We start from the raw sequence: 11,417 nt of genomic DNA on the forward strand, positions 1-11,417 counted from the left end.
GGCAAATCTGCTACACCAGAACTTTTTAAAGTTTTGAGGAGCAAGGACATCAGCTTGAGGACTAAGGTGCGCCTGACTCAAGCCATGGTATTTTCAATAGCCTCATATGCATGCAAAAGCTGGACAGTGAATAAGGAAGACTGTAGAAGAATTGATGCTTTTGAGTTATGATGTTGGAGGAGAATATTGAAAGTGCCATGGGCTGCCCAAAGAACCAATAGGTCCATTTTGGAAGAAGTGCAGCCAGAGTGCTCCTTGGAGGCCAGGATGGCCAGGCTTCATCTCTCATACTTCAGACATGTTGTCAGGAGGGACCAGTCACTGTATATCATATTTGGTAAGGTGGAGGGTCAGAAAAAAAGAGGGAGACCCCCAATGAGATGGATTGGCAAAGTGGGAGCATCGATGGACTCATGCGTGGCAACAGTAGTGAGGTTGGCCCAGGATCAGGCAGTGTTTCGTTCTGCTGTGCATAAGGTCACTATGAGTTGGCACTGACTCGATAGCACCTAACAACAACAACAACAACAGCAAGAAGGGTATCCTTAGAGGTTTCCCAGGTTGGTCCCTGTGTTTGGGGATGAATTTGCAATCCAGCAGTGCCACCAAGTAGCTTTCCTGAGGTCCAATTTCCTAATGAGTTAAATGGAAGTAATGTTATTGTTGTTATTACATGCCATTGACTTATAGAGACCCTTTATAGAGTGTTTTAGGAACAGTTGATTTGTTTGAACCACCAACCTTGCAGGCCAATGCTTATCCGACAGTGCCATACCTGGGGGGTGAAAATTATATATATAATTGTTGATCGCCAGGATATATGGGATGAGAAGAGTGGAGGGAGGGATGAGAAGATAGAACACAGGGTAGGGAATAGATACAGGATAGCTTGGGTGCTGGGTCAGGGGGAATACACTAGAAAGGGAAGGGGAATGGAAGAACAAGGCGGATGGGAGAACAGTTAGGCAAGTTCACATGGGCTTAGTGGGTCAGAGGTAAATAATGATGCATGCACAACTTTGGAACAACAGGGCTTTGAGATACAGGGATTGAGGCATGGTTTGAATGGATAAAATAGGGAAATAATGTTAAGATGCTTGGCTGTCTTTTGAATCTTGGTTTCCCTTGCCTACCATTGTGAAATAGACACTTGGGGTTGGGGGGAATGAATAACCAGAAACATCACAATAGAAAGCTTGTAAGTCTGTCTTCAGCCTGTAACTGATTGGAATACTTTAAAAGGAGCTTTTGTATTGCATAAGACCATAGGTGGAAACCAGAACCCCATCCAGAATTGTCTGAGGTGGGAAATTTCCCTGGAAAGGGTGAGTAAACCAGTCTGGAGCAGCTAGAAGAACAGAAGCTACTTTGTGAAGAAAGACCGGCAGGAAAAATCGCTGGCGGTCTTCATCTTTTTCTTGGACCCTCCACCTTAACACACCAGGATGTGAAATGTAGGTAATAGCCACTAGCTTCTAGTTCTTAAGTGTCAGTTAACCACAGACTGATTCATATTTCCCTGGAAGCTTTTGAAAGATAGATTTCGGCCCCAGAGATTCTGACTCATTTTCATAAAGGTTCTCAGTTGATCAAATCATAAAACAAGAGACCAGTCTTAATGTTCAGATAGAGACTGTTGGAACCCCTAAAACGGTGACCCTTAGTCACCCTTCAGGTCTGGAAATGAATTGACCCCTATGACTCATGTCTCAGCCCAATAAAAGATCTATAAGAGGTATAACAGGGCCCTGATGTGGGATAAGTGCAGGATCTCAAGGGAGGCTTTGAACAATGAGGTCAGCAGTTCAAACTCACTAGTTGCTCCTTGGAAACCCTATACTGGGTTGCTATGGGTCAGAATGGACTCAACAGCACTTAACAATAACAACAAGGGGTATATTAACACTAGGGAAATGTGTACAACTTAAATAATCAACCATTTAAGAAAAGAAGGGCAGCATTTACCCAAGGACAGAGTGCAGAAGGGTTAGGAAAGGAGGAAGAATGGAAGAAAAAAACAAGGAGGAAGTGGAGATTGTAATCAATGTTATGAAATACAATGTGTACATAAACTGTTGAATAGAAAACTGATTTACTCTGAAAATCTTCACCCAATTCACCATAAAAAGTTGTATTTTTTAAAACACAATTTAAAAAATAAAACAAATTAATTAGTTTCAAAAGTCTTCATTTGGTTCCCAGGGGCCACTAAGCTTGGTGAATAGTATTGTCAATTTCATAGGGTTCTTGTGGATATTAAAATCAGGTATCACACAAACTTCTTATAGTACACTCCCTGGTGTATGAGAAGACAAAGAACCCACGGCTGTTCTTATTATAGTTGTCATTATTAGCTAGGAATGAGATCATGCATGTGAAAATGTCTAGCCTAGTACCTAGCACATGTTGTTGTTGTTGTTGTTAGGTGTCATGAAGTCGGTACCAACTCATAGCTACTCTATGCACAACAGAACGACACACTGCCTAGGCCAACCTCACAATTGTTGCCACACTTGAGCCCATTGATGCTGCCACTGTGCCAATCCATCTCGCTGGGGGTCTTCCTCTTTTTCTCTGGTCCTCCACCTTACCATAGACTGGTCCCTCCTGACAATATGTCTGAAGTAAGAGAGATGAAGTTTGGCATCCTGACCTCCAAGGAGCACTCTGACTGCATGGTCCCCCCAATATCTTCTAGCCCAAAGTGGCATCCAGTAAGTGCTTAAGAGTAACTTGGTGGTAAATTGGTGTATTAGAAAACTGAGAAAGCATTTTAAATGCTCAGGAAGACACATTCAACATGCAGAGTGTGAAATTCTATGAAGATACCAACGCCGTATGAAGAAGATATGATGTAAATGGCAGATGGTGGAAAAGCTCCGTCTTCCTAAAAATCTATTTTGAGCTGACAGTCAGAATATCTACTGTGATTCTTGTTGAATGGTGTCAGTAGAAGAGGAACTGTCTGGCCAATTCAGGCTGTGTTTGTTCTGGCTCTGACCCACTCCTTTGATTCTCAGTGTATGAACATAGTCTGTCAAAGAGGTTTGTCTTCCTCGTATCTTTATAAAGAATTACCGTATTTTTGGTTGTGTGTTTTTCTTTACCTGCTGACAAGTGTGTTGTTGTTTGTTTGTTTTTTCCTGTTTTTGCTTTTGTTTTTTTGCTTGGGAGGAAAATATTAAAGACTCTGAATGATACCTGGCTGGTTTTATTTCAAGACAAAGATTTTAAGTCATGCGCCGTTTAAACAATCTTTGAAGTAACTCAGAGATGAGAAATGCCAAATGTAGCCTGTGAAAAAATTTGCTTCATTAAAAGACATTAAGGAATAATGAGATGGAAATAACACCATCCTGTCTCAGATATTGTACCATATATTTAAAATAAATCTTGCAAACAAATGCTGAGTTGGCCTTGAGTACACGTGTACATTCAAGAAAGTTCCTCTATGGAAGGTGTCTGCTATCATACCTCATTAACTTTGTTGTGCCTTGTCCCCTCATTTTAAAGGTCTGGTAGCTACTAACATCTCAGGCAGATGAAGACATATTGAAGGCAGATATTGTAGACAAACAGACATGCATAAGTCCCAGCTTCATCTCTACCAACTGGGATATTTGGACAGTGATGCCTTTCCTTACATCCAATCTATAAAATGGGGTTCAAAGATCAAAAATAAAAAGCTTCTGGTATATGAAAGAAGTTTAGTAAAGTTTCTGCCTCATCACCCCTCTATCCTGCAGATGCAAGGGATAACCTGCTGGTTCTTCAAAGCAGAGCGCTCCAAGCAAATAATTCTCTTTGCTTCAGTTCCCCCATCTGTTCAACAGGAATGATGATCCCTGATGGTATAAAGTTAAAGTGTGCTGATGCTTACTGAAAGGTTGGTGGTTCAAACCTAGTCAGCAACTCTGTAGGAGAAAAACCTGGCAATTTGTTCCCATAAAGATTGTTGTTGTTGTGGCTGTCAGGTACCACCTGTGTACAATAGAATGAACCACTGCCTGGTCTTGCGGCATATTCACAATCTTTGTCATAGTTGAGCCCATTGCTTCGGGCTCTGTGTAAATCCATCTTGTTGAAGGTCTTCCTCTTTTTCCTTGAACCTCTATTTTATCAAGCATGATATCTTTTTTCCAAGGACTGGTTCCTTCTGACAATGTGTACATAGTATGTGAGAGAAGTCTTGTCATCCTCGCTTCTAAAGAGCATTCTGGTTGAACTTCTTCCAACACAGTTTTATTTTTCTGATGGTCTGTGAAAATTTTAATGTTCTTAGTCAACACGTAACTCAAAGGAATCAATTTTTCTCAGGTCTTCCTTCTGCATAGTCCAGCTTTCACAAGCATGTGAGGCAATTGAAAATACCAAGTCTTGGGTCAGCCAGGTTCACCTTAGTCCTCAAAGTGATAGTTTTGTTTTTTAGCACTTCAAATAACTGCATAAAGCTATGAGTCGGTACCAATTCGATGACACCTAACAACAACACAAAGATGATAGCCTAGAAAACTCTATAGTGCCGTTCTACTCTGTCACATGGGGTTTATAAGACCTGAAAATCTACTCAACAGTACCCAACATGTTTATCATCAGGGGGAAGTTCAAAGAAACTGAGAAGATCAAAGGATGTGTAGATATACTTCAAACAGGGTGGGTCAGAAACCTGATAGTCAACATTACCATGTTTTCTCAGTTGTTTTCACTGTTCTTGTGGGATATAAAGGATCATTTCTATTCTTTCCCATTAATCTGTGTTGGTGACCCAATGTTAAACCCTCTTGGGAGTTGGCTTCTTTTAGAACAAGACACAAACGAAATGTTAATCTACAGGAAGATTTCATCAGTGGTGAAGTACATCTGGCATCTGTTGAAAAAGTATTCTAGGAGGAAGCATTTCCCTCCATTTTCTAAGTAGACCATAGCTGTTGACCTTGTCAAATTTATCTAGGTACAGTAACTCTTGATGTGCATACTGTCCTTTAACAAATTATAAAACATTTAACATTTGAAATTTCAAGCAAAATTCACTTAATTAATTATCCTCAGGTGAAATCTTCCTGAAAATTGCACCACAAAACCTAGGAACTGGGTAACCTAAAAAGCATGGATTTATGCATTTCTTTTAAGATTCCTTTACAATAAGGATTTCTCAAGGCCCTTCTTCCCTGTTATGTAATACTTGTTATGTAGCAGGTGTTTCTTCTTAGGAAACAGAACAGTTGAACAGACTCAAATTCTTGTAGGACTTTTCAAAGACTTTAATGTTATAAGTGGGCTTTGTATATCTCTCAGAGTGGTTAACATATATAACAGTTCTGTCTTAGTTTCCTAGGGCTTTCATAACAAAAAATACTACAAGTAGGTGATTTGAAAGAACAGACATTCCTTATCTTCCAGTTCCGGAGGCTGGGAGCCTGGATTCAGGAAATAGGTATGGCTAGCTTGTCCCTTTGTAAGCTCTAGGTGGTGGTAGTGGTGTGCCTTGGAATCAGTTCTGACCCACAGCAATCCAGTATAGGGTTTTCAAGGTTATAAATCTTTACGGGAGCAGAAGACCTCATCTATCTCCCATGGAACAGCTGGTAGTTTCAAACCGCTGACTTTGAGATTAGCAGCCCAAGTCATAACCACTACACTACCAGAGCTCCTTTATGGCCTCTAGGAAGAGATCCTTATCTCATTCATCTTCTGAAGCCCCAGGTCTAACAATTCCTGGTGGCAGAGTGGTTAAAGGTATGATGGAAGAAAGATATAGAAAGATGCTTCCTTACAGATCACACAGTCATGGAGATCTATTGGGCAGATCTGCAGTTCTGCTCTGTTATGTAGGGTCCATACAAGTTCGCAGCAGGTTTGTTTTTACTTTGCCCCAGGCATTTCTTGGTGTCCCTTAATTGCTTATAGATGTCACATATTGTTGGCCCCTGTGTGTGACTCCTCGTGCTTGTTTCCCATTTACAAGACATCACTGAAGAAGGATTGGGGTTAGGACCCACTCTACTCCTGTCTGGGCTCATTAACATAACACAAGAAACTTCCTATTGCCCACAAGGCCACACTCTGGGACACTAGGGGTAAGACTCCAATAAGTCTTCCTGGGGGAGCACACGTCAATTTATAAGAAGTTTCCATGCTTATTTGGCCATGGAACTCTTGCCCCACAGTGTTTCACCAAGAAACAGTGCCACTTAAGATCTTACTACTCAAACTGTGCTTTATGAACCAATAGCAATAGCTTTACTAGGAACTTATTACAAACACAGACTCCCAAGCCCCATCTCACACTTCCTGAAACAGACATTAACAAGCAGCTGGTGATTTGATTAAATATTAAAGTTCAATAAGTGCTGTTACCTGCTATTGCAAAGTTCAGTAACAAATTATTGAATAGAGAGGACCACGAGGATTTAACTGAGGAAGACTTCCAAGTATACAGGTTGAATAATGATCCCTCTGGATGTCACAGATGGAATCCACCTTGGAAATTACCATCTCATAGTGCCATAGAGTCAATTCCAACCCATAATAACCCTAGAAGACAGAGTATAATTACTCAACAGGGTTTCTGAGACTGCAAATTTTTACAGGAGTTGACAGCCTCATTTTTCTCCCATGAAGTGATTGGTGGGTTTGAACCTCCAACATTGTGATAAGCAGCCCAATGCTTAGCCAACTGCACCATCCAATATAAGGAGGAGAAAATCATCATATCCTTCTGGGTTGAAGCCTGGAATGACTCATTCTTTCTTTACTTTCTTCCTATCTCACCCCATGAGCCTGATCTGCATACTTAGAATCTCTAGGAAACCAGAAGTCCAATCTTTCCACTCAGGCACACAATCAAAGGTGCTACAGAAAAGAGAAATGACTTGCCAATTTCTCCAAAATCTTGCAGTAGCAAAATTGGGACTGCCAAATAAATCTTTAAAATTTAGCCTTCTGCTTCAAATCATTTATCCCAAATCTCAATGCATATTGCATCTTTTAACTGCCCCAACCTGAATCATTGGCCACACTGTCTACATTTTGGATAAACAAATAGGATCTCTGCTAGCTTCCTAGTAACCAACAGCCATAGTTGTGTTTTTGATGTCATCCAACAGCTCTTCTGGTCTTTGGTCATTAGTATGTAATGCTACAAATCTATTCTTAAGATAGTCTCTAAATTCAGGTGGGATGTGTTCAAGGTCAAATTTTGGTTCATTTTAATGTTTTCTCAGCCTCAGTCTGAAATTGTAAATGAGCAATTGATGGTCTGTTCTTGCCTTTGGCTGATGGTATTGAGTTATTTCCACATCAAGAACATCATACTGTAAGAAAGCAAAAGGGCACTAACAAGAAAAGAAACAAGGAAAAAAACAAAATGGATCTCAGAAGAGAGTCTGAAACTTGTTCTCCAGTAAAGAGATGCTAAAGCAAATGGAAGAAATGAGAAAGTAAAAGAGCTGAAAAGAATATTTCAAAGGATGTCAGGAGAAGATGATGTTAAGCATAATAATAAAATATGCAAAGACCTGGAGTTAGAAAACCAAAAGGGAAGAACATTTTCATCATTTCTCAGGCTGAAATAACTGAAGAAAAAAATTCAAGCTTCGACTTGCAATATTGAAGGGTTCTATGCGTAGTGGTTACAAATCGGGCTGCGAACCTTACGGCCAGCAGTTCGAAACTACCAGCCGCTCCACAGGAGAAAGATGAGGCATTCTACTCCTGTAAAGATTTACAGCCTCGGAAACACTGTACAGGGTCGCTATGGGTCGGAACCAACTCGACAGCACTTAACAACGACAACAACATGGGCAAAATGTAGTCCTGGTGTGACACTGTGGGTTAATGCACTAGACTGCAAAGTTGGTTTGAATTGCAAGGTTGGCAGTTCAAGCTCACCGGCCACTCCTTGGACACCCTATGCAGGGTCGCTATGGGTCAGAAGTGACTCAATGGCACTTAACAACAACAAATGGGCAAAATATTGAATGATGCAGAAAGCATCAAAAAAAGATGGAAGGAATATAAAGAGTCACTGTACCAAAAAGAAATAGTTGATGTTCAGCCATGCAATCACTCATCTTTGCCAAGAAATTAGGAAGATAGCTACCTGGCCTACTGACTGGAAGAGATCTATATGTGTGCCCATTTCAAAGAGCAGTGACCCAACAGAATGTGGAAATCATCATACAATATCATTAAGATCATATGCAAGAAAATTTTTGCTAAAGATAATTTAAAACCAGCTGCAACAATACATTGACAGATAACTGCCAAAAGTTCACGTCAGATCCAAATGAAGGCATGGAACAAGGGATAGCATTGCTGATGTCAGATGAATCTGAGAATACCAGAAAGATGTTTAAGGTGCTTGCTTTATTGACTATACAAAGGCCTTCGACTGTGTGAATCATGACAAGTTATGAACAACTTTCTAAAGATTTAGTATTCCAGAGCACTTAATTGTGGAACTTGCTCATGAGGAACTTGCACATAGACCAAAAGGTAGTCATTTAAACAGAAGAAAGGGATACCTCATGGCTTAAAATCAGGAAACATGTGTGTCAGGGTTGTATTCTTTCACCATACATATTCAATCTGTATGCTGAGCAAATAACCTGAGAAGTCAGATTATATGAGGAAGAATGTGGCATCAGGATTGGAAGAATACTCATCTGTGATATACAGATGAAACAATCTTGCTTATTGAAAGTAAAGAGGATTTAAAATGCTTACTGATGAAGATCAAAGATCATTCTTCTTTTCAGGCTGTATCTTAATGTAAAAGAAACAAAAATTCTCACTATTGCATCCATAAATAGCATCATGATAAATGGCAAAAAGATTGAAGTTGCCAAAGACTTTATTTTGCTTGGATCCACTAACAGCACTCATGGAATCAGTCAAGAAATCAAATGAATTAGGCAATCAGTTGCACAAGAACACTTTAAAGTGTTCAAGAGCAAAGATGTCAATCTGAGGACTAAGGTGGACATGACCCAAATCATGACATTTTCAATAGCTTCATATGCATGTGAAAGTTGGACAATGAATAAGGAAAACCATAGATGAATTGATCCATTGCATTATGGTGTTGGAGAACGTTCAAAGTATCCTGGCCTGCTAAAACAAACAAATCTGTATTAGAAGAAGTACAGTCAGAATGTTACTTAGAATTCAGGATGGCAAGACTTTGTCTCTCATACTTTGGACATGTTATCAGGTGAGACCAGTCACTGGAGAAGGACGTCACGCATGTTAAAGTGAAGGGTCAGCAAAAAAGAGGTAGACCCCCCAATGAGATGCACTGACACAGTGACATCAACAAAGGACTCTGTCTTACTCTCAGTTGTGAGGATGGTGTAGGACCTGGTAGTCAGTGCTTCGCCTGTTGCGCATAAGTGGGTTATGAGTCCAAATTGACCCCATGGCACCTAACAATAGTTATGTTGATGTTCCTTGGTGGTATAAATGATTAACACATTTGGTTGCTAACTTAAAGGTTGAAAGGTTGAGCCCAACGAAGGACTCATGTTCTGTTTCCTGATAAACAGCCAAGGCAGCCCAGTTCTACTCTGACACACCAAGGGCCACTCAATGGGATAGCTATTGCTTTTGTTAATACTTGAGTTAAAACTAAAATGCTTTATACCTTATCTAGGTCATAGTTGTTCTGGTTATCCACATAATGCCCATCTCACAATGAGAAAACACAGATTTTGTTAAGACCACACTCTCAGGAGCAAAATGGGGAATACAACAATTGTAGTAAGACTTGAAGACACAACAGGTGTAGAATGTGTGAAGGAGCCCTAAAAATCTAGGTGCTTGGCATAAGGCAAGGCTTCTGTCAAAGATGCAACTGGACTTTAATTTTTTTGTGTATTCTGAGTGGATTCTCAAGAGTCAGAAGCTTCTAGAAGCCTGGAGGCTCCCCTCCTTCTAGTCTCTGTCAAGGTGTGCTCCCAGGAAGAGAACTTACTGAGGCTGACCCCAAATATCCATAGATTAACAAAATGACTGACTCATACTTTATGATTAACCAAAGGATGCTTAAGAGATATCACCATTGCCTATTAACTGTTACAGCATAATTCTGTAAATGTCAGCTCATCAGAATGTTTTCCTTGTAAGCTCCTGGATTTTCTATACTTAATCCTAGATTTTCTGTACTTGAGTGTGGTGCTGTAGGATAAGCACTCGACCATCAGGTCAGATTGAACCTCAAGGTCAGTGGTTCAGACTCACCAGTCACTCCTCAGAAAACTTACACAGGGTTGCTATGAGTCATAACTGACTCACCAACACTTGACAACAACAACAGACATCCCTAGAAAATATTCCTTTCACTGGAGCACTTTGATGAAACTTCAAGAGGTGCTACCCCCTCAGATCATTCTGTTCCTTCAATAACACCCTTTGCTTGAATTTTAACAGAAATTTCAATCTGTTCTATGACAAAAGGTGTTCTAAGTTGATGGGGGAAGCTTTCATCAATGATAGTATAGAGGAGCTTGAGTTGAATGGGGCAGAGCATACTCCTGAGGTGCTAGAACATAAAGTCTGGAGGACCCGTGGAAGGTGCTAACTGCTAAACAGCTGAGACTGGGTGGTTAATGGATTTGAGTTCTATGACCAGAATATTGGATTCTGTCCTATTGTTTCCTAAAGTACATTCTGCAGCATTCTGGTTCCTCTAAGTGCCCTTGAATACAAAGAGCTCTGTGATTGAATGTGTTTGGAATCAACTTTTTACTCCTCCTTTTGGAGTCTCAAATTACACAATTTTGCATGTTACAAAAAGGAGGGCTCAAGAAATCCAGTAGTTAAAAAACATTATTAATTTTAGACACTTTTTCCCTCTCATTTTGGTAATGCCTATTAATATCTCAGATAATGAGATTTGGGAAGTACGCTTTCAACAAAAAGGAAATCTTTTAATATTTTTGGTGGCTGGACTCACAAAACTTTGTCCTATATCCCAACTCTAACTGCTCATCTACAAACTTTACAGCCCCTCAACCAAGTATGCTGTTAAGGTAATGTGCAGCTCTGACTCATAGCAACCCTGCATAGGGTTTCCAAGGCTGTAAATCATTACAGGAACAGAAAGTGTCATCTTTCCCCTGTGGAATAGCTGGTAGTTTCAAACTGCTGGTCTTAAGGTTAGCAGACCAACTAGTAACCACTACGCTACCAAAACATTCCTTCTAGTTTCCTGAGAGTGTCTTTCCCCAGGTTTGTCCCCTTTTTCTTACCCATCACTAACAAATAGATAAGAATGTTAGAACTAGAACAGATTTTTCTAATTTAGCTCTTTTTTAAAAAATTTCCATGTCTCTGTTGTTGTCAGGTACCATTGAGTCGGAACCGACTCATAGCGACCCATGCACAGCAGCATGAAACAATGTCTGATCCTGGGCCAA

The sequence above is a fragment of the Chrysochloris asiatica genome, unplaced genomic scaffold, assembly GCF_000296735.1.
Source record: "Chrysochloris asiatica unplaced genomic scaffold, ChrAsi1.0 scaffold00001, whole genome shotgun sequence".
Lineage (NCBI taxonomy): Eukaryota > Metazoa > Chordata > Mammalia > Afrosoricida > Chrysochloridae > Chrysochloris > Chrysochloris asiatica.